The 26,902-nt window shown below is 42.2% G+C and overlaps 1 protein-coding gene across 3 annotated transcripts in view; it reads right to left on the minus strand.

Annotated features, from left to right (window-relative positions):
* Positions 1–26,902, minus strand: part of LOC124619383 (rhophilin-2) — a 707,931-nt gene that overhangs the window by 222,616 nt on the left and 458,413 nt on the right. The gene's annotated exons all lie outside the window — the stretch shown is intronic.

A 26,902-nucleotide genomic window follows, 5' to 3' on the forward strand; every position in this document is an offset into this window, starting at 1 on the left:
TTGTCAGGGCTGGCTCTCCTAAGGCCGTCAGTAGTTCTAATGGAATGTTGTCTACTCCCGGGGCCTTGTTTCGACTCGGGTCTTTCAGTGCTCTGTCAAACTCTTCACGCAGTATCGTATCTCCATTTCATCTTCATCTACGTCCTCTTCCATTTCCGGATGAATACACTTAGCAGATTCAGAAGGATGTAGGTTGCAGTAAGTATTGGGAGATGAAGAAGCTTGCACAGGATAGAGTAGCATGGAGAGCTGCATCAAACCAGTCTCAGGACTGAAGACCACAACAACAACAACTGTACGGGGTGTCGCAGGAGGCATAGACAGTATTCAGGGATGTGACAGCAACACAATCATTAGAAGCAAAGAAAACTTTATACGGACAATACCCTATTCCGAATGGTTATCGAGACAGAACTCGTTTAATGAACATTGTTACTTATTTTCTATATTATTTAAGGCGTTATCAGGTTTACTCTTACACAGCACTTAGTGTACTAGTGTACTTAGTGTACTAGTCTACTGAACATGGGCTTTAAAATGCACTTCTTTATCTTCAATACTGTGAAACTGTCTCTTGTACTCCAAGATCTTTGATTTCTATCCTTTGTGAAGTGGTAGTATCACGAAGGTATATTAACTGAAGGTGGCTTACACTGTACATTAATTTGAAGCCAGTACCGCCATGTTAATATTACCTGCACATTAGCAGGCTACTGTTTAAAATTATTTTTAATTTGTTGGGTCCACACAACAGTTTTTTAAAATAGTAAATACTACAGTTCCTTCGTGAATATCACATTGTCAGGAAGGCATTGTCTGCTATTAAAAGCATACTTGACGCAGTAATACGACGCATTTGGCCTCGTTAATTTATTATTCTATTTGTTACACCTTTCAAATAACCAAGAAGCGAAATATGCGATGCGAAAAGGGTACTTTCATAACCCAGCATTGTCCGTAATAGGTAATGGCGAATCTGACGTTCCTTCTATGTCCTCTTTCCAAAAATGCTGGGGAAGTATTTTGCTATACCTGGACAGTTTGCAGTACTTCCTTCTCACGGCGTTTTACAGGATAACTATTCGAGTTGTACTGATACGAAACCAAGTCAAATTAGACAAATAACACCACTACTATGAAAGTAACCAGCGCTACTCAAATTCATGTAAATAAATCAAAATATCACTTGATAGAGTGGTGTTGGGTGATGAAGCAGTGTTGGGTCGACACCAAGCCTGGTTAAGGCATCAAAATGAAAAAACAGAAACATCATATTTGGAACTCACAAAACAAAGGAAGACAACAAAAAAATAATAAGGAGAGTTAAACGTCAGTACCAAAAAGATATACTTCTAATGATAGAAACAAATAGTGAAAAAACAAACTCAAGAGACTATTACAAAATATTTGGCAGACAATTACAAAGATATGATCCTCCAACATTAATGTTAAAAGATAAAGATAATAACCTAGCCCATAGCAATAGTAAAAATACAGAAATTCTAGCAGAAACATTTAACAAGTTACTAAATTGTGAAGATCCCCCAGAACTTCTTCAGATAAACACAGAAACCCCAATTAAAACACCAGCAGAAAATATAAATCCACCTACAATTAATGAGCTCTACAGAGCTTTGAAAGAACTCAAAAACTACAAAGCAAGTGGAGAAGATCAAACGTTTGCTGAACTTTGGAAATATGCAGCAGAACCAGTAAAGATAGCATTACACCAATGCATAGTAAAAATCTGGAATGAAGAGAAATTACCAGAAAATTGGACTACTGCTATAATACATCCATTACATAAGAAAGGAGAAAAATCAAATCCAGACAACTATAGAGGAATTTCCCTTTTGGACTGCACGTATAAGATCATGTCAAGAATACTATACAACCGCTGTAAAGATCAACTAGAACTGGAACTGGGAGAATATCAAGGAGGATTTAGATCCTGGAGAAGCTGCCCAGAACAGATAATCACCTTGAAGTTAGTTATGGATGTGTACAAAAGAAGGCAAAAACAACTAGTCATAACCTTTGTAGATTTCAAAAAGGCGTATGATTGCATCCATAGATCTTCAATGATGAAAATATTAAGGAATTTTGGACTTCATCCTAAATTAATAAAAATGATACAGTTAACCTTAACAAACACCAAATCCAAAGTAAAATTTAGAGGAGAAATATCTGAACCATTTACGATTAAAACAGGGTTGAGACAGGGAGATTGTTTATCACCATTGCTATTCAATTGTGCTCTTGAATATGTAATGAGAGAATGGTACAAGGAAAATCCTATGAATATTAAAATTGGAACTAAGAAAGATAAAATAAACCTAAATTGCTTGGGATTTGCTGATGACCTAGCATTACTAGCTAATAATATTCAGGAAGCCACGAAACAAATAACAAGCTTACAAAATATAGCACAAAAATTAGGACTCCAGATATCATTTGAAAAGACCGAAATAATGGTAACGGATCCACTTGTAATAGATCACATCACAGTGAACAATAGGGAAATTAAAATAGTGAAACAATTTAAATACCTGGGTGAAATTATAACACATAAATTGGACGAGAAACCTGCATGGCGAGCAAGAACTAATAAAATGATAAAAGCTCAAAAACTAACATGGTCTACGTACAATAAAAAATGTCTATCAATTAAAACAAAATTAAAACATTACAAGACGGTGGTTCAACCAGAGGTTACATACGGAAGTGAAACTCTTTTTAAAGTCACCCAGAAAAACAGAATTGACAAAATTTTAAAAGTAGAGAGAAGAATTGCTAGAACATGCATAAATAAGAAATATCAAAAAGCTGGGCAATGGCGGATAGTTCCAAATGAAGTGGTATACAGAGAACTGGAGCCCATCACCGATACTATACGAAAGAAAAGGATCTCTTTTTGTGGTCACATTCTGAGGACACCAGAAACCAGATTATCAAGGAAAATTATTGAGAAACTCTGGAATTTGAAACAACAAGGAGGATGGCTTAAGGAAATAAGAGAGGATATGGAAGAACTGGAAATAACTCTGGACGATTTGCAGAACAAAACGCCAAATTTAAAGAAGTTGAGGGACACAGAAATAAGTTTTAAACCAAAAATTGACAAACGACATACAATGAAAAGGGTATTTACAGATGAGGAACGACGAAAAGCATCGGAACGAATGAAGAGATACTGGGCCACTCGGAAGGAGAAAATACCAAAGAAGAGGACCAGAAATGATTGAATGAAGTGGTCCAATGAGGCCATAAAAGCAGAAGAAGAAGAAGAAGAGTGCACTTACCAGTGAAATGTGATTCCTTTACACTTAAGACTAACAGGAGGGACTTTTACATGATGTAAATGATGCAAGGTAACGTTTTTATCAAAACACTTCCACCAGCAGCTTCTTGCTCCACTTTGTACTTGGCTATGGCTATGTTCCATGGCAGAATCACCCCCCCCCCCCCTTGATAATGGTCTTGTAGACGGAAATTAGTTACTTGTTATATAAACTTGTGGTCCGTAACTAGAGTGAAGAAAAGACAAACGGTTTCCTGGATCACTGAATGCTGCCGCTACTGCTTACAGCCATCTTCTGGTATTTATTCTTAATCATGAAATGCTTTGTATTTAGAGGTTTATCTACATGTACTTAAACGGATAGTTCAAATCAACAGACTGTGTAATCAAGAGCGTCCGTATGTATTGTAGGGGGGGAGGAGCAAAATTGGGATTATGAGGTATTTTTAATATTTTGGAGCACGAATGGCGACTTAAGTAACAACAAAAAAAGTTTCAGTTCCGACACTGCTAAAAACCTGTGAAATGCTTTTAAATCCTTTTCCTGTAAGAACAACACTTGCTACTATACTTTTTTCTTTTCCTGAGAGCTGGGGTGGGGGGGGGGGGGGGGCGCTGTCCCCCTGTTGCGAACCAGATAAGATATCCCAAGCTTTAAGGTGGATCCTGGTGACCTACTTCGGAACATTCTCCCTACCCCCTCCGCCTCATTTCGGCGGCATATACTCAGTCCCTGCCTTGTAGGAGAAAGCCAGAGCGTTGATTTCTAAGCAAACAATGTCATGGTCTTACGTGAGGCTTGCCGTAGAAAGCGTCACGTACGAATACCGCAGTGGAAGGTGTAAGGGATGATTGTTTGGAAAGCCTGCAATTTATGTCCCTGGCGTCTCAAAATTGCTTCGCAACTTCTGGGTATTTCTTGTCACCTGCGGAAGAGGTTTCGCTAATGCGTACAGTAGTAAGTGAAAATGACGTCGACCGTTCACTTACAAACAGTGTAAATAGAATTTGGGCACATACAGTATTAACTACTACATTTGGTTTGACACAATCATGTGGTTAACTTTTTTTGTACTTCACCCCAAAAAACAAACAATGCCTTATTGCCGATGGTCACGTTCTTTAGCACAATAATATCTTCCTGTGGAAAGCTTCAGTCGCCAAATATTTCAAGCCCCTCAGTACTTGCTACACCGGCTGTGCGTTCGCTTAGCTGGAAGCAGTGGGACTAGTATTTATGGACATCCACTTGGCTGATCATGCGGTTTATGAGCACACTTTTTCTTCCTGTCGAATTCCTGTAGAGAACGGGTTAGACGTAGGTTCCATTACGTGAGGTCGGGAAAGAAACATGCAAGTATATATTAATCAATAGAAGACCGATTAGACACGAGAATTACTTGGATGTGACACAAAAAATTTGAGTTCGAAAAACTCCGCAACCATTATTAATCATACGTTCCAACACTCTTAAAAGAATGGTACATGTAGTACTCCAGAGATCGTTCTGGCGTATTTAACAAATGCGGCACTCGCGATATGAGCACCTCTACCTGGAAGTGTCTCGCGTTTATTTTTCAGACCTCTCTAGTCATTCATTCCAGGATTGACGCAGCCGATTCTCTGTCTTCGGAGAATGGTACTGTTCATCAAACTGTCACTACACAGCTAGAATGTCCTTGGCTCCACTTTAAGAAATACGATGGTAATACGTGGAAATAAGCGAAACCTTCTTAAGACTTTCGTTTTTAGTTGAAGACAAAGTCTGAAAATGTGTCCGTGATCATATTTTTTGGCACTTTATTTTACAGGTCAGTCTTGATCTCACAATCTTTTTTTTACTTTGTACCTACATGTTTAGTCAGAATATTTTATGATCTGAAGATGGCAGTAACCGAAACCGGTCATAGTGAAACGTAAAAAATGTGATCAAGACGGACTCGTAGAATAAAGTACTTTCGTCTTAGATACTTGTAACGACTCTAAGCGCAGTAGTTCCCGAACTTCACTGTTTCTCAATTTCATCTAACGTAGCCCACGTTTCTTTCATTACAGCTTTCTTCAAAATGTGCGCCCAAAACCTGGAAATGTTATGTTCCACTCTTTGACTTCACTGAACCGCCACGTTTATCGTTTTTTTTTCCACTGTTGTACTGATTAAACACACTACGTACTTTTCCGATATTAAAGCTAAGTCAGTTTGTTACTAGTTTTTGAATAATTGTCGGTTGAGTATTATTAATAGTTCATATGGCTTCTTCCGCCTTACTAGTTTTATTCATCGTCTGCCATCAAGGACGTAGACATTTTAAGCTATGCGACTGATGAAGTTACGACTGATTATCTTAACTTTCAAGCAATATCGCTGCATTCACATGGACAAAGTTACCACTTGACTAAGTCGCCACGTCGTGATACAACTCTGCTAATACAACAGGCTGAACAGTGCAATGGACTGTCAATATGTGCACTTACACGGAATTACGCGAGCCCGAACGCCAAGAACTGCACGCGTCACCTGCTACGAATATAAATCGCTCATCACATAAAAACAGTGTCATGATACATTCGTATACCGCGTCTACAAACGACACACACTTGAATGACGACTTTTTCGAGGACAAAGAGAGGAACTTTCGTAACGCGAAGGAACAAAATAACGGTATAGTACGACCAAAAAACACGTGTAATTCAGCGTCCTCACTGCTATATTTTTCCCCGCTTACAGTAATTACGCTGTCTGAATTGCAAAACTTTTTCTACTGCCCTGACAGTGTCGCACAGCCATTCAGTCTTCACAGTGAAAGATGAGGGAATTCAATGAAGCGGTCAAAGCGAAGTGGGATAGAACAACCTGCATATCTGACCCATGCCATTTTCTCCACATCAAACGTTAAATCTACATTAAAGCTGTGTAATATCAAATGCCACAATAATTAGATTTTCAAACGATGATATTAGCATATGACGCTATCATAAACCGCCTTTTCCCAAGCATACTGTATCATAGTCTTGATTCTATAGTGAAGAGTAAAATCTGATAACGAAATGAAGATCGTGTAATTTACCTTGCGGTTTTTCACTTCGTATTCTTACAAAATCAACGATCCTTCTTTTGTAGAGCTTCTGTTGCCTAAACGAGTACAGATCAAGACGTTGACAAAATTTTGTCGTCCTATTACGTAGACATTTAATTTCTTCTTCTTCTTGAATCACTCACATGTGACTCCTGGTAAGACACGCAGTTTTGCACGTCAATGGCTCATACCGCCGTTTACGGAATGAGCGATTTATGTTCTTATAAATTTTCCTGCGGTTCTGAGCGTTCAGGGTCACGCACTACCCTTATTAGTAACGAACAGAAAAACGTATAAGATAATGGATGCTTGTAAAAGTTATAGGTACTTATGTTTGTGTACGTATACAACGTGTATGCATATGAATGGTTAAGGTCGTCACGCGTCTATATTTTTAACTATTTCGTTTAGATGTTGCAACTGAAAGTTACGTAACTGACACCAATGAACTTTCCTTTAATCTAATGCAATGGTATCCGTGAGTATTCTCGCTTGATCGAAACTGGTTGTCCGTAAGTAAACACACATTGTACCAGCTTTTCGTGGTTTCACGACGCCGTTCTTTAAATGAATGGATTATCCGACAACAGCATTTTAACGAATCTTCCATGAGCATAAACGACAGCAAAATACTGTACATAAACTAAGTCTTAGCGCTTTGATACCGGCTGAAACGACAGCCGTGGTAAATTTCCCACAGGGACTCGGGGCACAGAACGGAACAGGTTCCAGCACACCACACGATGTCCCTCGGTCCCGCCTCCGCACACACTCGTGTCTGCTAATGATGCGTCGCTCCGTGTTTTGGGCTTCGGCGCCGGTAATTTTAATGGGCGGAGCTCTTTTGGCGCGTGGGTTCTCAAGCTGTTGGCGGAGCCCCGACCAAACACAGCCAGAGGAGACGGACGCTGTTTGCCGTCTGTTTAGCGGAACCCTCGCCAAACGCTTCCTGGTTCGTTCTCCTCAGCCCGCAGTTATCACAGATACTGAGGCCTCAAGGTCGAAAGCGTTAACTACACTACTGGCCATTAAAATTGCTACACCAAGACGAAATGCAAATGATAAACGGGTATTCATTGGACAAATATAATATACTAGAACTGACATGTGGCGTGTACAGGTACAGGTGCCCATGTAGCTTCAACACGATACCACAGTTCATCAAGCGTAGTGACTGGCGTATTGTGACGAGCTAGTTGCTCGGCCACCATTGACCAGACATTTTCAGTTCGTGAGAGAAATGGAGAATGTGCTGGCCAGGGCAGCAGTCGAACATTTTCTGTATCCAGAAAGGCCCGTACAGGACCTGCAACATACGGTCGTGCATTATCCTGCTGAAATGTAGGGTTTCGCAGGGATCGAATGAAGGGTAGAGCCACGGGTCGTAACACATCTGAAATGTAACGTCCACTGTTCAAAGTGCCGTCAATGCGAACGAGAGGTGACCGAGACGTGTAACCAATGGCACGCCATACCATGACGCCGGGTGATACACCTGTATGGCGATGAAGAATACACGCTTCCAATGTGCGTTCACCGCGATGTCGCCAAACACGGATGCCACCATCATGATACTGTAAACAGAACCTGGATTCATCCGAAAAAATGATTTTGCCATTCGTGCAAATGGCTCTGAGCACTATGGGACTTAACATCTAAGGTCATCAGTCCCCTAGAACTTACAACTACTTAAACCTAACTAACCTAAGGACATCACACACATCCATGCCCGAGGCAGGATTCGAACCTGCGACGGTAGCGGTCGCGCGGTTCCAGACTGAAGCGCCTAGAACTGCTCGCCCGCCAGCGGCCGGCGCGTCTGTAGTACGTTATCTTCGTGGTGTAGCAATTTTAATGGCCAGTAGTGTATTCTGCGAATGTTACGAGTTTGTCTCTTAAGGTACGTTTACACGAGCCATAAAAACTGCAAATTGCCTATAATATGCGTACATACGACAGCATGTCCGCTAACATTGGCCACAAGAATTGCAGCCTCATGTGCCACAAACATTGCTGCCCACTGTTGTCCAACAATGTTTACGGCAAAATACTAGATGCTTTCAGTAAGTAACGCAACATTTCTTTATGAAGGCATGTTGGTTTTATTCAGGATTCCAATACACCATACAATTCTCCACTGTTCTGGCTGGAAGACCCTGTTAACTTCCTCTCAGTGCGATAGCTTTACGGCACCTTGTATCTGCGATACTCTGGTTTTCTACCAAAAGAAACTCAATGGCCGCTCTCTCCTTGGAACCCACCTCCGTTTTTTAACACGTCTGATCACGTAAACATTCATTTTTAAAGTTAAGTTTTTCTGCTGTAGTTTTTTATGTAAGTGGTTCCCATCATGTTATATAACTGTATCTTAGCTTGGTACTATTGTTGAAGTGACATTAAGTCACCCTTTATTGGTAACTGTTTCCATTATATGATTTAGAGGGAAATCCTATACGGGAGTTTGAATTTCTGAAGTTTGTCAGTACTTGTGTTTTCTTAATAAGGGAAAACAAAGCGAGGGGTGTTAGTGCCCGGCAACGTTAAGCTTGTAATTGACCTTTTAACAAGTGCTTCTTTAACTGATTGAAATAGTTTATGGGGGGGGGGGTATTTTAGTGAAGAATGTTAAGTGTGGCAATCTTAATGTACTAATTGGTTTTAAGGAGTTTGATGAAGTGGCTATGTGAAGTAACTGATAATTGCTATGCTTAAGGTTTCTATAAATGCCTGGCACATTAAGTATTTTTTATAACTTTCTCTTAAGGGACTGTTTGAGTACTGAGTACGTTGGGTTTCTAACTGCATTTCCGAAGCTTTATCTAGTGGCTCGTCCACAATTTTGTAATTGTTAAATTCCTTAAAAGGCTTAATGTCAATAAGCTGTCTTAATTATAAATTGTGACTACCAACCATGATTCCATCCCGCTTACTCTATTATGGTATCTAAGAAGTGGGTAAGTGTGGTACGAAAAGGGACCCCACGTACCACACTTGTGCGTCGATGATGATGATGATGATGATGATGATGATGATGATGAGTACAACACAGGCACCCCATCCAGAACGGAGGAAATCCACGACATGGTCGGGAATCGAACCAGAGACCCCGTAGGGGGACTCAGAAGTGCTAACCACAGGACGACGAGCTGCTGGGTCAAGGAATAACGGAAGAACATGAGAAACTGGGCTTTCTGGGTGTGCTCTTTTTTTTTAAGTGAGCGGAACGCTTTAGAAAAATTAACTTTTGAAAGGATGCTAAATACATACTGTTACCAGAATTTTACCAGAACGTCGAAAAACGATTTCGAGTATGTGTTACAAGCAGTTGTTCGAGAACTGCTAAAACAGATACAAATATATGAGAGGTGCATGCCAGTTACAACCCGACTGACAGGTACCCTTCGCCTTTTAGCTGCTGATGATTCGTACAGAAGTTTCACGTTCCTCTATTGCACTATTTATCAATAAGGCTCTTGGTGCCAGAAGTATGCAATGCTGTGGTAGGACTGAACGATTTCATTAAGATAAGCTTGGAACAAGAATATAATTTTTATTTGTATGTTATTTTTGTTAACCAGCACACGGAAACTGATCTCTACCTAAGGACGGAAAAGTTGCACATGTCACACCAATACCTATTCCGAATATCAATAATTACCTCAAAGAAAATGATTTTCCAATAGCCAACAGGGATTCAGAAAATGTCGTTCTTTTGAAACACGACTAGCTGTTTATTCTCACTCAGTAATGTTACCGACAGCGAATGAGTAACTGATTCCATATTTTTATATTCCCCGGAGGCTTTTGACACCGTTCCTCAAAAGTGACGTCTACTCATATTGTGTACCTACGGAGTATCGTCTCAGTTGTGTAAATTCGCAGTTCGTAGTAATCGACGGAAAGCAGAGTAAAACGAAAGTAATGCCTGGCGTTATGTGGAGTGGTGTTACAGGTCTCTGCTGTTCCTTATCTACATAAATGATTTACGTGACAATCTGAGCAGTCTTCTTAGACATTTTGGAGATGTGCTGCCATTTACCGTCATGTAAAGCCATTAGATGATAAAACGAATTGCAAAATGATTTAGACAAGGTATCTGGAGAGAAAAACGACTATTGATTCTAAATAATGAAGGAGGAAGTCATCCACATCAGTACTAAAAGGAATCCGCCAAATTTAGGTTACGTGATAAATCATTCAAATCTAAAGGCTGTGACTTCAACTAAATACTTGGGGGATTACAGTTACGAATAACTTAAATTTGAACCATTTGTTGGAAGAACACTCAGAAAATGCAACAGGTATACTAGAGAGACTACCCTACACTACGCTACGTTCGTCCGTCCTCCTCTAGAGTATTGCTGCGCGGTGTAGGATCCACTTCAGATAGGAGTGACGCAGTGCATCGAAAAAGTTCGAAGAAGGGCAGCTCATTTTGTATTATCGCGAAACAGGGGAGTGTGCGCCACGATATGATACCCGAATTATGGTGGCACTTAACTGTGAAATGAAGCATAATCTTTTAGATTTAGATGTATATTTGGATTTCGGGTTTACATTACCAATTCCCGCCTCAAGCACGTTACGAGGCAGTATGCAAGTCATGCCATCAAATACAACCATATCGAGGAAGAACCACCAGCGCTTTCACTCTTCCTACGTAACTTTATTTGCCTCGCATTTGCATGGGTTCGAAGCCTTATCTTTGTTTGTTTGTTTGTTTGATCAAGCGTGATTCCGAGCTTATCGTTAACACTTTGCTAACTCCCGATTTTCAGACTGCGATCTTTGTTCACATTACTTTCAACGCCCCAGGGCTCTGGTCGTAGATGACTCGCATTTACGAAGTTCATAGATCTCCCGTTCGTCCACTTCATCACTGCTGTACACAGCAAACTGAACAAGAAATAGCTAACGAAACAGGTGGCTGTAAGTACGTGTGCAAAATTCCAATAAAAGTGAAATGATATTGTTTTCGCACACACACGGGACTGTGGAACTGTCGGTGAGGAAACTACGAAACAAATGTGAGAGCGAGAGGAAAGTGTTTACAGAAAAGGGCAGAGGCAGATTCGGCTTTGCAATATGAAATATCCTCCACCCGTAGTGGGAAACACAGGCAAACTCTCAGTAATTCGTCGGCAACTACATGCCTGTAACACAACAATACTGCCCGGCCATGCCGCAAAATTTCAATGTACTGCAGCCACATATTGCCATAAAATGTATCCTGTGGAAACGCACCTTCACAGACTGATCACTTAAGGAAGAGGCCCGTTGTATCTAGTACTATGCCTGACCTGTGATTAAGAACCTTCTCGCTGTCTCTCAAGTTATCTTCAACACTCCGTCTTTCACTGTTGAAAGTTGGTGACCCATCACACAATCCTCTACATTTTTCTAGGTCTTTTGCATCTCGGAGTAGCTGGACCCATGTTTGATACGACGTCTCCTGTAATCTGATCCATCCATCGTCTCTGTGGTCTTCCCTTCAATTTTTTTCCTTCGACTCTGCCTTGGACGATCATCGTTTCCAATTTATCCTCCTGTCTTCAAATTATGAGACGAAAAAACAGCAGGATTCGCTGCAAACAAAGACTGGACAATCTCTACACCTTCGAGTTCCTGAAGGAATGATTTGTTGGTTCATTTGTCAATTCATGATATTTTCAGCAACCTCCCATATCTCCGTACTCAAATGCATCAATCCCTTCTAACGCATATGTACCCGCAAAGGTGACGGCGCTTGTTTTTCTTATCGAGTATGAAGGAGTTATTTTGGATGTTACAGTCTTCCCTAACTGCCACTGTATTGGCACTTGAAAAATCAATGCATTTTCGTCACCACCAGTCTGAGAAGACACGTAAAAACGACTGCCGTCTCTCCCCTGACGATATCACGCTTTACAAGGAAGTGTGTTTAGTTCTTTTATGTAGGTTATTTCTGTTCATCTGTCATTAAAATGGACTGTCAAGTGACACAGAAGAACAATTTCGACACCTTCTGCTTCTTAAGTTTAACCGAGCTGCTCGACGGATTTGTGAAGTGTGTGATGTAGAAGGGACGTCTCTTAGGACGACATAAAATTGGTTTAAGTGATTCAAAAACGCCAATTTCGCAATTTCGACATCAAAGACATGTACGATTCGCCATGAATTGTTCGTGCGGAGCCAAACAGCGAATGCAAAATTTTACGTCCAACAAATCGGAACAATTCACCAACGTTGTCCAACAAGAACGACCTGAATGCCGACATGACGTTCTTGTGGAACACAACTGCCTCAAATCGCCAGGGAAGCCATTCAAACGCTTGGCTGCTAAGTGCTGCCACGTCGTCCGTGTTCTCCCGACTTGGCGCCTTCGATTTTTTATCTGTTCCGATCGCTTTCGAACGCAATGCGTGGTGTTTTTCTCAATAATGACGTGGAATTCAAAGCTGGGCTGCTTCGAGTGGAAAGCAGGTGATTTCGACCGTCGACGCACTATAGATTAATTTTTGGCTCATCATTTCTTGCTATTTTGTGGAAACCTACACTTTTTGGTGTCTCCTGAGGGTCGTCAGGCGCATTTTCTCTGGTGTTTCAGCAGCTGTTCCAGTTTCGTTGCATTGTGTTGTGTTATACACAAATAGTGCCCATCAAGTCTTTCGACGGAAACTGTCGCTTTGTTTCCCGTTACAAACAGAATGATTTTTAAAGCAGAATTTTGGAACCCATTCGAAAGAGCGATCCCAGACTAGTCTAGTGCCCTATCTGCTTTATCGATATCTATTTACAGGGGCAATAAAACTACGGATAACAAGTTCTCTAGCTGAGTTAGCACCGTCCTGGCCCGCGTTGTCTGCTACCGCCAAGCATATAGGGCTGCTTAGTCGCTGTCGGATACTTGTTTATTCTTCCTGTTTTACTGCCCCTGTTAATACATATCGACAAAAAGAATATCGGACTAGGCGAATTAGGCAGTGCTTCATCGAATGGGGCGTAAAATTCCGATTTAAAGATAATTTTGTTTATAATGTCAAACGCCGGCCGAAGTGGCCGCGCGGTTCTGGCGCTGCAGTCTGGAACCGCGAGATCGCAACGGTCGCAGGTTCGAATCCTGCCTCGGGCATGGATGTGTGTGATGTCCTTAGGTTAGTTAGGTTTAACTAGTTCTAAGTTCTAGGGACTAATGACCTCAGCAGTTGAGTCCCATAGTGCTCAGAGCCATTTTATAATGTCAAACCGATACCTTTTGTTTACACTGGGCGTCTCATGAAAAACGTGATGAGCAGTAACTATTTAGGCTGCCTCCAGACAATGCAGAAACGAAATAGTCCGCAGCTCGTGGTCGTGCGGTAACGTTCTCGCTTCCCACGCCCGGGTTCCCGGGTTCGATTTCCGGCGGGGTCAGGGATTTTCTCTGCCTCGTGATGACTGGGTGTTGCGTAATGTCCTTAGGTTAGTTAGGTTTAAGTCGTTCTAAGTTCTAGAGGACTGATGACCATAGGTGTTAAGTCCCATTGTGCTCAGAGACATTTAAACCATTTTAAGAAACGAAATAACAAATATCTGCCGAAATAGACAGCCCGTGTACACACACACGCGCGCACACACACACACCTTACGGGCCAGCCTACTATACATCCCACGCCGCTTTATATTCCGTGATCCGTGGGATACAACTAACCTCTTGAGATCTGCAAACCGACTCCGAAAGAATGGCTATGGAAGGAAGGTCCGAAGTGTACTGGTGAATGCGAGTGAGAAAAAATGTGAATCAACTTTTCAGTTCCAAACGTATGACGTACTGTGGTACTGTGGTACACACGCACATGACAATTAATGGCGAAAAAGGTGAGGGGAGGGAGGGAGAGAGAGGGGGGGGGGGGAGAGAGAGAGAGAGAGAGAGAGAGAGAGAGAGAGAGAGGGGGGGGGGGGTTATTGCTTTGAACGAGATGTATTCCTTAGAACGGCAGCACCACTGGAGTGGAGAGAGAGAGAGAGGCAGGGTGGCACGCCTCCTGGAGATTTTCCTCTGGCTGGAAAGCGTGACGTAGCGCGGCCTCTCCTTCGTGCCACGGCTCCACAGCTTCCAGGACCAGCACCGCACAGTCGCTCCATTCGCACAGCTTCCGCCTTTTTTCGCCACAAATCCCAAAGCGTTATGGTTCCTGGGGCTCATCACACGGTACGACTACCACGTCACACTTGATCACTCTCTTCCTACTTTCATCCATTTTCTACACTGCACTGTGAACACCGAAAAGCACTTCCCTTACACCACCCGCGCCCCGTTTCAGACTATAGCACCTGTTCTCTAGCGTGCATTTGCATTTACGAACCGCGAGTCATACCGTATTGTCAATGATCCGAGCAGATTACGCCGTGGTCATGACACTGGACTCGCATTCGGGGGGGACATCAGTTGAAATGCCCGTCCAGCTATCCTGATTCAGGTTCCCCATATTTTCCCTACATGGCATGGCTCCTTTGAAAGACACGACCGATTTATTTCCCTAATCTCAACTTCTTCTCCGTATCTAACGGCGTAACACACTATGGATGATACGTAACGGTTGTTCCAAACCTTTAACGTCGCAATTATAAATACAGTACAGGATTCTAAACAATCATTTGAGCTAAAAAAGAATAGTCAGGTACCAATATTCAGTTTTGTTATTTACACATTAGCTTATGCTGCGGGTCATTCCATGTCAAGTCATCCAGTCCATGACACCCATTATCTACTTGTGAACCGAGGTTTGTGTACTGCTTTTGTATCTAATATCATGAACTTTTGCCAATTTTATTGCTTTATATACATTCTATTGGTAGCAATTGCTGAAAGTTTTATGCAATACCTAACTTCAAAGCAAGCTGTAAAACTGAAAACTGGCTGCAGTTTTTAAACAAAGTGGTATGCTGACAGTTTTTTCCTTGAATATCCTTTCGGAAATGTAGTTTCCGGAAACACGTTAGAATTGTCCAATTACATTTTGTAAATTAATTTTATTTATTTTGTTCAATTAGAAAAAAAATATTTTGGACAATTGCCGCTTCTGGAGAACACTGAAAAAATTAGAAAGTGATCTAGAAATAATATTATTCTAGAGATAAATACAATTACTACCCAAGAGACAGTAACACAAAGTATAAAAATAATCAAACTGAACAAAAATTGCAATATATGAAACAAAATTACGCATTATAAAATGTAGGGAAACCTATACATTACATGACATATTATCACTTTCTTATCTCTGCCATAACCAAATTATCTCTATGTAAAAAACAGATAGGATTTTGTTTATAATATTTAAGCACTTTGCCAAAAGCTAATATTGTCAGCACTGCACAAAATGCTGGTGCTGCAAACTGCATTCAAGTTGATTCGGAACTATACATGTGCCGAGACACTTTGATGCTTAGAGATCTTTTTGTATGAGAACCACTTTCCTTCCACCTACTTTGAGGAGTCTTTGCCCAGAGAAGAAGTACGGCCTGTTGCTGTGGTGATATCAACTTCACACAGAATTATTATAACGGAGCTCGTCTATGAAAGCCTGAATTCTTGAATCTATACAACGTCTCTTCATCGTAAGTGAAAAAGTAACTGACCTGCAACATTTACATTTTGGAAATGTGAATATATCTAGGTAAACTTCCAAAACCCAAAATTTCAATGATTTGCGTGACGATGGGTGTCATTTCTTAAAATTTCTGGGTGGTTTGATGTGGATTGACCCCTGCGGCTTCGTTCCCGTATGCCTCTCTCTCTCTCTCTCTCTCTCTCTCTCCTCTCTCCTCTCTCTCTCTCTCCTCTCTCTCTCCTCTCTCTGCGCCCCCCCCCCCCCAAACACTTTTCACACTGATTTTATCTGTACATGCAGCGAATTTCACCATGCATTTTCATCTGACTCCTGAAGCGAAACAATGTTTCCTTGTTAAGAAGTGCACTTACATTCGAGAAAAATAGTTTAAATTTTTAGGCATGAAATGGAAAGAAATGCCAACACGTCGTTCGCGCACACTTTTTGTATGACACCTTTTCTCTTTCCCCGCCCCCTCCGCCCTTAGCTGTAGTAGGTGTTTCTTACTCCCACATAATTTTTATGCGAATTAAGAGCCATGTACACGATGGTTGTAATTAAACTTTCACTACATGAGCCAGTGTAGAAGGGAAACCGTTTGCCGTATGGGCACCCAACTTCATTGGAATGATGTTCAGACAGTGGTCCGCACGATTTGTGTTGTTAGTACAGTTAGTGTGATGACTTGCCGTTAGGCGTCGGTACTGATACGGCGACGTAGGGTTGAAACACTATCATCAGTGTGCATTACGGTTGCCAACAGTCAATATGGGTCTGGACAAGGTGAGCGGGCTTCACTTTTAAAGCTCTTTTATCAAAACACCACCAGTAGTGCTTCTATTCCGAGTATCCACGCATTGAAAATAATACGGGGAGGCATCTTTTCGCACCGGAGTTGCACATGATTCGGAAGTTCCAAGTAACAGGCGATTTTGGAATTGCTCCTGGGAAAGGCCGACGGCCAACTGAGCCACGGAATACTGAAGACGTTACTGCTGACATAGCTGAAAATACTAGACGCAGTGTGAGATCTTCAAGCAGTGCACGAGCTGTACCACCACAGCTGGACATTCCATGGTCCACCGTTCTAAAAGTGTTGCGAACAGTAATGAAATGGTATCTCTAGAGCGGTTCCAGGTTGTCGTGGACGCAGATCGTCGGAGCATCATTCGTAACCTGGAACGTAAATCTGGTAGGCAGGTAACAAACATAACATTCTCATTCGCAAATAAAAGTGTGTTTCTTTCGATGTTTATTCGCTATTTCTCTCCGCATGTCCAGACAATTGGTTCCAAGAAGTTTAACTGCTCTACTATCACTCAGTTTTCATGTGGGCCTTCTCAAGTATCCGAAGTTTAATCAGAATCACAATGTCCTACGGGGGTGTATTACTTGTTCGGTATAAAGTTCTTCAGCATTACCGAAATATGGACATGTTTCCTGTCCTTGACGCACCCTTAAAAAAAAAAAATAAAAAAGTGAAACGTCATCGAAACCGTCACAAATAAGACTAGCGAACGCGGAAACTACGGATTCGATATTAATATAGGTGGTTACCGAACATTTTTTACTTGTTATGAGTTCACACCAAACCTGAGCCCTAGGGAGGTATTACTCCCGCAGTATTTTTACACAAATTATGAATCATGTACATGCAAATTTTGGTTGAAATTGCTTCAGACGATACTGATTATGCTTCTACGTCACATCCTTCTCACCCCCATCCTTGTGGGACGTAGGCGGTTCTTAACCTCCATCGTGCTTTTTTCGAAATAGTAAGTAATGTGTGTACTACATTCCTTTGAAATCGTTCTAATGGTTTAGGAGATGTGGAACATACGTTACAGTGTACATATATACAATTTTATAAATATAAAAAGGTAACTTACACATTGCAGTAACTATGTTAGCTCTACTATGCACAACAGTAGAAATGCAGGAACACGCCAGGACTTGTAAGATCAGAAATGTGCTACAAGATGTACATCAAAGAATGTTAACCTATGGGTAATGAGTATAGCGGAACTGAATCAGGTGGTGGTGAGGGTATTACATTACTATAGGTGCAGTAAAAGTTGCAAAATAATTGACTATGGCAGATACAAGGAGCAACTAGAAAGACACGCAATGGAAGAGAGAACGTTTTTCTGAACGATAGAAAATGTTATCTAATATAAACTACAAAAAAGCCTTTCTGGAAATACTTTGAGTATAGCCTTATTTGGAAGTGAAAGTGAACGATAAACGGAAGGGACAAGAAAAGAAATGTGGTGCTACACGTGCTGAAGATTAGATGGCACATTGGGCAGCTATTGAAGAAATACTGAATCGAATTAAAGGGGAAAGAAATTTATGGAACACCTTGACAAAGTGAATTGGTATGTTGGATACGATACGCCCTGAGCCATCAGGAGTAGTCAATTTGGTAACTGAGGTAATGTAATGTCTCTTGACATGCTCTATTGAAATTCCGTATGTTTTCTACATTGACGCACCTTGCGCAGTAATTGTGATCTTTGTCGCATACGACTAACAGTCATGTAATATATAGTTGTGATCTTGTATAAACTCTTCATACTAGACGGACTCAACGTAATGATCTGTGTAACAGAACACACTCGTTTTGATGCTCGTTATGAAAGGTACGACGTAATCATACGCTGTAATGAATATATTACTATATTTTTGCTTTCATTCGAATACACTATAAAAGCATCCTTGAATCCTAAGACAACCAATCCGTTATTTACAAAACATAGAAATCTCAGCACAAATGAAATACTTAAGTAAATATCTTTGTATATTAAAGTAGGTATTGCTTATTATTTTGTCTGCTGACAATTTTAGTTATAAATTTTATTAGTGTTCGTTACGACTTATCTTAGAAGAAAGATTAAGGAAAGGCAAACCTACGTTTCTAGCATTTGTAGACTTAGAGAAAGCTTTTGACAATGTTGACTGGAATACTCTCTTTCAAATTCTAAAGGTGGCAGGGGTAAAATACAGGGAGCGAAAGGCTATTTACAATTTGTACAGAAACCAGATGGCAGTTATAAGAGTCGAGGGACATGAAAGGGAAGCAGTGGTTGGGAAGGGAGTAAGACAGGGTTGTAGCCTCTCCCCGATGTTGTTCAATCTGTATATTGAGCAAGCAGTAAAGGAAACAAAACAAAAATTCGGAGTAGGTATTAAAATCCATGGAGAAGAAATAAAAACTTAGAGGTTCGCCGATGACATTGTAATTCTGTCAGAGACAGCAAAGGACTTGGAAGAGCAGTTGAATGGAATGGACAGTGTCTTGAAAGGAGGATATAAGATGAACATCAACAAAAGCAAAACAAGGATAATGGAATGTAGTCTAATTAAGTCGGGTGATGCTGAGGGAATTAAATTAGGAAATGAGACACTTAAAGTAGTAAAGGAGTTTTGCTATTTGGGAAGCAAAATAACTGATGATGGTCGAAGTAGAGAGGATATAAAATGTAATGTAGACTGGCAATAGCAAGGAAAGCGTTTCTGAAGAAGAGAAATTTGTTAACATCCAATATTGATTTAAGTGTCAGGAAGTCATTTCTGAAAGTATTCGTATGGAGTGTAGCCATGTATGGAAGTGAAACATGGACGATAAATAGTTTGGACAAGAAGAGAATAGAAGCTTTCGAAATGTGGTGCTACAGAAGAATGCTGAAGATTAGATGGGTAGATCACATAACTAATGAGGAAGTATTGAATAGGATTGGGGAGAAGAGAAGTTTGTGGCACAACTTGACCAGAAGAAGGGATCGGTTGGTAGGACATGTTCTGAGGCCTCAAGGGATCACCAATTTAGTATTGGAGGGCAGCGTGGAGGGTAAAAATCGTAGAGGGAGACCAAGAGATGAATACACTAAGCAGATTCAGAAGGATGTAGGTTGCAGTAGGTACTGGGAGATGAAAAAGCTTGCACAGGATAGAGTAGCATGGAGAGCTGCATCAAGCCAGTCTCAGGACTGAAGACCACAACAACAACAATACATAGCGGCGCAGTTAGAACTTGAACTTTGAGTTTTAGTCCGATAGTCATGGTCACAGTATTATTGTCTACACGAATTCCTAGTCAATTGCTTCTAACACTAGACTCAACGGGGGCGGAGTATTGCACTTACACGTTCCTTTCGTAAAACAAGCAGAGACTTACTTCAGAATGTGTGGGCGGTAAAAATTGTACAGCGAGAAGGAAGCTTGACTCAATAAGTGGATTCTAATGGACGTTTGCAGCGCGTCCTCCCCTGAGAGACCCACCAGTGAGGAGCCGTTTATTCCCCCAATAAGAGTTTACTACCACATTAACATTCAGAGTCCGCTCGAGGGAACAGTGCCTTTCGAAATGTGCACGCGCAGCATAGCACCGACTCTCTGGCAAGCGGCCGCAGCCTATATAACGTGACGAGCCGTTCGTCCGTGGAAAGCGGATAGCGGATAGCGGATAGCGCATGCAGAGTGCATCATCGGCGTGCGTGTAGAAAAAGTGCGCTTTCTGCGCGTGCGTGTTCAGCTAACAGCGACACCAGAGTCGGGCATTCCTTGCGCATGCGCTTGAGCCCTCGTGCCATATGACAATGCCAGATCGCCTTTCGCGGACACCAGCAGTGTGCTGAGACATTTCCTGCGGCCCGTTACACGTTACCCTTAAAGTCCATGCTGACAATTTTGCGGAACTGACAACAACACAATGGCTCCTTACTCCGCATTCGGCGCCAGATGTGGTATTAATTTGCCAATGTCGATCGGCACCGCACGTGTATCAATGCGCTAGTCATCATCATTTCTCGGAGTGCAATGACCCGACAAAAGCAACGTGACAAGGGCAGCAACACCCTCTTCGGTTTCATGTTACTTTGCGAGTGTCTGAAATAATGGATCTAATATTACAGGGAATTGCACTTTCTAATTTGTGTATATAAATTACTCTCAAAATCTTATATTTTTTATTTTGCAGTAAAATGATATTTGCTACCTGTACCCGTCAATTTTTTTGCCAGGTGTTTACTCGCTTTAATGCAGTTATTCCTCATCTTCCATTGAAGAGGTTGAGCCACCCAGTCAAAAAATTGACGTTAGGCAAGAGTTACAAATGCCTAGACACATCGTTTGTTTTCAGACTATTTTATGGAGGCCTGCGCCCATGCAAAATGTGTTGCTTAAGGAAGTAAACGTTTCTCAAAGGAAACAGCCTTCTGTCCTTAATATATTTCGACATTTTCGATACACTGTATTCAAACAACCTAAAGATGAGTTTTTATTTCAAAATCGTGATTTCATATATACGGGGTCACCTTACATTCACAAATAAATGGCTGGCATTTGTGGTCAAGGTTTGAGTCGTCTTTTTTTCCAGCACTGAAGTAAACAGCACACAGCTGCTAACACGAAATTTAGATTTTATTTTTGACGTTTTCTTTTCGTCACATTTTTTCTGTGAGAGTATAACGCATTTCATGAATAGGACGAGCGGGAACTGCCACGTACGAATTATGACAGAAGGCTGATTTTCTTTCGTTTATATTTTATTAATGTGAATTAACTAGGGTTCCGACAACAGCTGCCAAAAACAAAATGAAATTTTTATTTTTAGCTGAACTTTGCGTCATTGACGCGTTACAATTCAGTTCGCTCTCACATTCAAAACTTCAGGGACGGTAAATTTTAATAATTGTAGTAGAAGACAGACATTACAGTAACCTACAACACTCAAGACACACAGACTACTACTGGTCCACTTCGCTGAAAGGAAGATGACCAACGTCACATGGTTACTTCAGTACGTCGCACTATCACTTATCGATGTTTGAATTCGAATACACAATATTCGTTTCCATACAAAAATTTTAGATTGAATGTAAGATACACGTGCACATAAATTTTTTTGCTGTTACATATCGTTTCATTATACTTAACATGCTGTACCACTGAATGTACGTGCCAGACGGATACTCGAACCTTGATTCCCCACTTTTTGTGCAACGAGCATCCTTAAAAGTTAGTCTGGCTTGGAGGTATGGTTAGAGAGACTATCATTTTCATTAGTGTTTTTATCTATTTCCGAACACTGTTGCCATAGGGCTGGCCAGGGGTACGTGACAGTATTATTGAGGGAATGGGTTTTTGATGGAAGACTACGAAATAGGGATATAAATGAAATGAATTAAACGCGATGAAATTAACTGAATGGGTGAATGGGATGAAATCAGTGTAGAAGTAATGACATGCATACACAAATCACAGTCCTCGTATCTATACCCCGCAAGCCACCATACAGTGTGCGGCGAACGGTACTTCAGGTACCACTGCTTTGCTCTTTTAGTCCCCTTTTTGTTGCTACATCTGAAAGTGGCGCGTGAGAAAGAAGACTGTCGATAACCCTCCGAGGGAGCCCCAATTTTTCTGATTTGCTCGTCGAGGTCATTTAGCGGCACATATGAGAGATTAAGTAATACACTGTCCAGCCACACTAATGTGAGGACCTGTCAAAAGCTTGAATAACCACCTTTTAAAGTGCACAGCTCTGCGAAAACTGCAGGGAGAGAGTCAGCGAGGTTCTGGTTGGTTGGTTGGTTGGTTGGTTGGTTGGTTGGTTGATTTGGGAGAGGGGACCAAACAGCGAGGTCATCGTTGCCATCGGATTAGGGAAGGGTGGGGAAGGAAGTCGGCCGTGCCCTTTCAAAGGATCCATCCCGCCATTTTCCTGAAGGGATTTAGGGAAACCACGGAAAATCTAAATCAGGATGGCCGGACGCGGGTTTGAACCGTCGTCCTCCCGAATTCGAGTCCAGGGTTGAGGTTCTGGAAAGTACCGACAGGGATGTGGAGCCAAACTGACTCCAGTGCCGGCGCCAGCTGCGATATACTTCTCGGCTGAGGATCCATGGCGCGTACAGCCCGATTGAGGTGGTCCCACAGATTCGCCATTGAGTTAATTGTGGGGGGGGGGGGGGGGGGGGGGGGGAAATTGGTGGCCAGGCGAGTACGTTAAACTCATTCTGGTGCTCTCCGAAACACGCACGTGCACTACGACCTCTGTGACACGTTCAACTGCCCTGCTGGTACGTGCCATCGTGGCGAGGTAGCATAAACTGCATGAAGGGATGAACATGGTCCCCAGTAATAGACGCATATTTGTGTTTATCTGTTGTGCCTTCCAGAACCCACGGAATGCCATCCGCCCTGGACCCTTTCGACGATTGTTGCTTTCATCTGTCCGGCCACCTGTCCCGTGCATTCATCTGAACAGACCACCTGTCGCCACTTGGTGGGCGTCCAGCGGTACTGGCGTCGGAACTCCAGCCTTCGTTGCCGATGAACAGTAGTCATCATTGGCATATGAACCACGCGCCTGCTGTGGAGGCCCATACCCAGCAAACCTTAGCTGAAAGGTCGTTGAGGAGACACTGCTGGCAGCCTCTTGGTCCATCTGGGCGGTCAGTTACTCAACAGTTGCACGTCTATTCGCCCTTACACATAATCGCAGCCTCTTTTCACCCCTGTCATCCATGGCCCATGGTGCACCTCAGTTGCCTCGGCGCCGGTTTTGAGCAGTGCCATTTTGCCATGCACGGTATACTTAAACACCGGCGATAAGTGGAAAATTTACGAACTTACCCGTTTCGGAAATGCTTCTGCCGTTGGCCCGAAAGCCAATGATAATGCTCTTTTGCACATATGTTAAATCGCCCCGTTCCTGCACTACAACGACTGTAGCGTATCATATCCCCCTCACCCCGGCCCCCACCACCAGGACACGCTTTGTACACCCTCCACAGCTAGTGCTGCCACTTGCCTGTGAATGGTTACAGCACGTTGACGTCTAACACAGGCGGTGGCCACAATGTGACAGGACGGGGCTGTTGCCCGACTCCTGAAACGTACGCTCTCGGAATTTCAACAGTATACCTCGCCGTGATTCACAGCCCGTCCTGTAGCAGCTGCCACAGGAATCACTTGAACATCTCCGTAACACTCTCGCGCTGACTTTACGACCTTCTGCAAGTCTTCCCGCGTATCTAGCGTTGCAACCTTCCTATAGACGGCAGTATTGCACGCTAACAGCCTCACGGAACCTACCGCGTCATCCACTAGATCATCAATATGAACTGTCAACAGTGAAGGGAGTAACACATTTCCTTGGCGTACACCTAAAATAACCGGTGCATCTGTCGATTTTGTTGCTCTTGAATCCAGTTACGAATATGATCCAATTCTCGGTAAGTTGGTATTCAGCGTCGTCTGACATTTACACTTTCTGGCCTGTTCCCCCATCAGATTTTTCACGTCGTCTCTTTAAATTACGTCCAATGTTTCTTTTTCCTATAGGGTTATGGAGGGTGTAAATAAATCTCCTTCACAGACTGAGGTCAGGTTTCTTACATCAAAGCAAGAAAAAATGTCTACTGACATGGGCTCTAAAATGCATGCCTTGACAGCTATGAGCTATTGTTGATTTTCGCTACTGTGAAACCCATCTCTCCTACTGAACACGTAATCATAGTCTTTAAGGAGTGCATTTTGGAGTCCTTGTTTACTAGACTTTTTTTGTTTTAGTGTAAGGAACCTCTTCTCAAAGTATGTAGAAGAAATTTAGATACGTCCTGTACAGTATTGCAGCTTTAGTTACAGTATTATTAGATTGGTCCAAATTGCTCTGAGCACTATGGGACTAAACTTCTGACATCATCAGTCCCCCAGAACTTAGAACTACTTAAACCTAACTAACTTAAGGACATCACACACATCCATGCCCGAGGCAAGATTCGAATCTGCGACCGTAGCGGTCGCGCGGTTCCGGGCTGAAGCGCCTAGAACCGCTCGGCCACACCGGCCGGCTATTATTAGACGTACGTTGAACATCGTCTTCCCAGTTTAGTCTGTATTCTTCAGTTATAGTTGCAATGAGTTCTACATCTAGTTCACGTCTAATCCCGGTGTTTCTTTTACGGTCCAGTGATGAATATTCCGCTACAAAGCGGAGCAACTTCATCTCTAACGATTCGATTCCTCACAAATTATCTGCCGTTAAAGGCCAACATTCGATACTGTAGAGCAGCAAAGGCAAGTTTAATTATGTTTCTTTCCGTACGTAGTATGGTTCCACAGAAATTTCTGAATCTAGCCCATTTGCTCGATCATCACCTAATTTGGGAAATTTAACACACACACACACACACACACACACACACACACACACACACACACACACACACACACACACAAATTAGATAAACTCCTTCACTCGTTGAATTATTCGTCAATCTATTACAGTTTTGTCTCTTACGGAGTCCAATTACTGAAATGCCATCACTTTCGTTTAAATTAAATCGCCTCTTCTGAAGATGTCGTTTACTGTAATCAACGTTTTATGAATGGTATCGTTAGCATATACATTAAGAACGATGGGCATAGTGGGAAGCCTTATCTAATTGATTAATATCAGCACATTTCGTCCCTTCATCACAGTAAGGTTTCTTTCACAAAATCTCAGACGATTAGCCGAGTGGTGGCGTTGTCTATTCACGTTTCCGTGAATTTCGTACCCATTATCTTCAGGCGAATTATTTTATTATTTGTGTACAGTGACTGAATTGCCCCAATCATACGTGCTGGACACTAATTCTGTTCGCCGAACGACAGTGCGGAACTCTATCGAATGTCTTCCGGAAGTCATGGAAAACGACGTCGATCCGAGTGTTTTTATCCCGAGTTCAATCATTCAATGGTCGTATTCCTACATACCCCTTGGGAAAAACCTCTGGTGGTAGCGTGGACAAAGCCTAGGTGGAAACGAGCTATGAAGTTTAATAGTTAAGGCGACTGCTCGTGATAAGCAGGAAATCTTGATTCGTTTACCGGTATGGGACAAATTTTCAGCTGTTTGCCCACATCCATTAGACTGCAAGTTTAGCTGAACCAACGATTAGTACTGATATTTCATGTAGTTACTTTCGCGCCTCACTGATCACATCATTTCATACTTTACATTATGGCTGAATGGGGATACGCTTTAACACGGATGTTTAACAACCGGAAAGTGGGGCGAGTATAGTGCGACTTGTGTCGTCCGTATGCACGCACTGAGCGTCCGGCGCTTGCGCGCTTTCCACAGAAGGCGGGAAGCCGGCTAGAATAATTATGGCGGCCGCCATTGGCCCCGATCACGCATGCACGCTTGGCTGCATTCCATCCGGCGACCTGGCATTCCATAGGCTCAGGGGAGCGATCGTCGCTGCACGCGGCGCTCCACAAATACGACGCTGTAGCTGTATGACTAGAAATTTTTCTAAACCATAATAATAACCAAGTCACAAACAAATTAAAGACATTAGCTGACAGTAGCCACTGATTTATATCAATGGGGCAAGTTGAAAATTTGCGCCGGACCGGGATTCGAATCCGCTTCTCCTGCTAAGCAGGCAGATGCGCCGACTACTATGCCATCCTGTCAGTGGTCGCCACAACTGCACGGACTATCCTAGCACTTCTCCCACCAACTTAAATTCTCAAGTCCTACCTCATAGAAATGATTTCGTGCCTCTGCTCACTAATCTAATTACTTACGGTGTCTCGCCGATTCCGGGAACAGCAAGGGCACGACGCCATAAGTGTGTGGTGTAAGTTGAGAATTTGGGTCTGGTAGCGGGCGTGCTAGGGTAGTCCGTTCGGTTATGATGATCACTGGGTCCAGATGGCGTAGTGGTCAGCTCATCTACCTAATAAGCAGGAGATTTCTCAACTAAATTATTTCTTAATTTTGACGAAACAAGTGTGTAGGTGGAGAAGATCCTTTCAATGGACGCAGTGCTGGCAGAGCAAGGAAGGAAGCTTTTCACGAAAGTAATAAATCTTATTCGTACGTTTCCTTTTTTATGCTTTTTCAGCTCCATGATCTTCCAGCATTTGTATAGAACTGCGTTAGAAGTGCA

Source organism: Schistocerca americana, chromosome 6 (genome assembly GCF_021461395.2).
Source record: "Schistocerca americana isolate TAMUIC-IGC-003095 chromosome 6, iqSchAmer2.1, whole genome shotgun sequence".
NCBI lineage: Eukaryota > Metazoa > Arthropoda > Insecta > Orthoptera > Acrididae > Schistocerca > Schistocerca americana.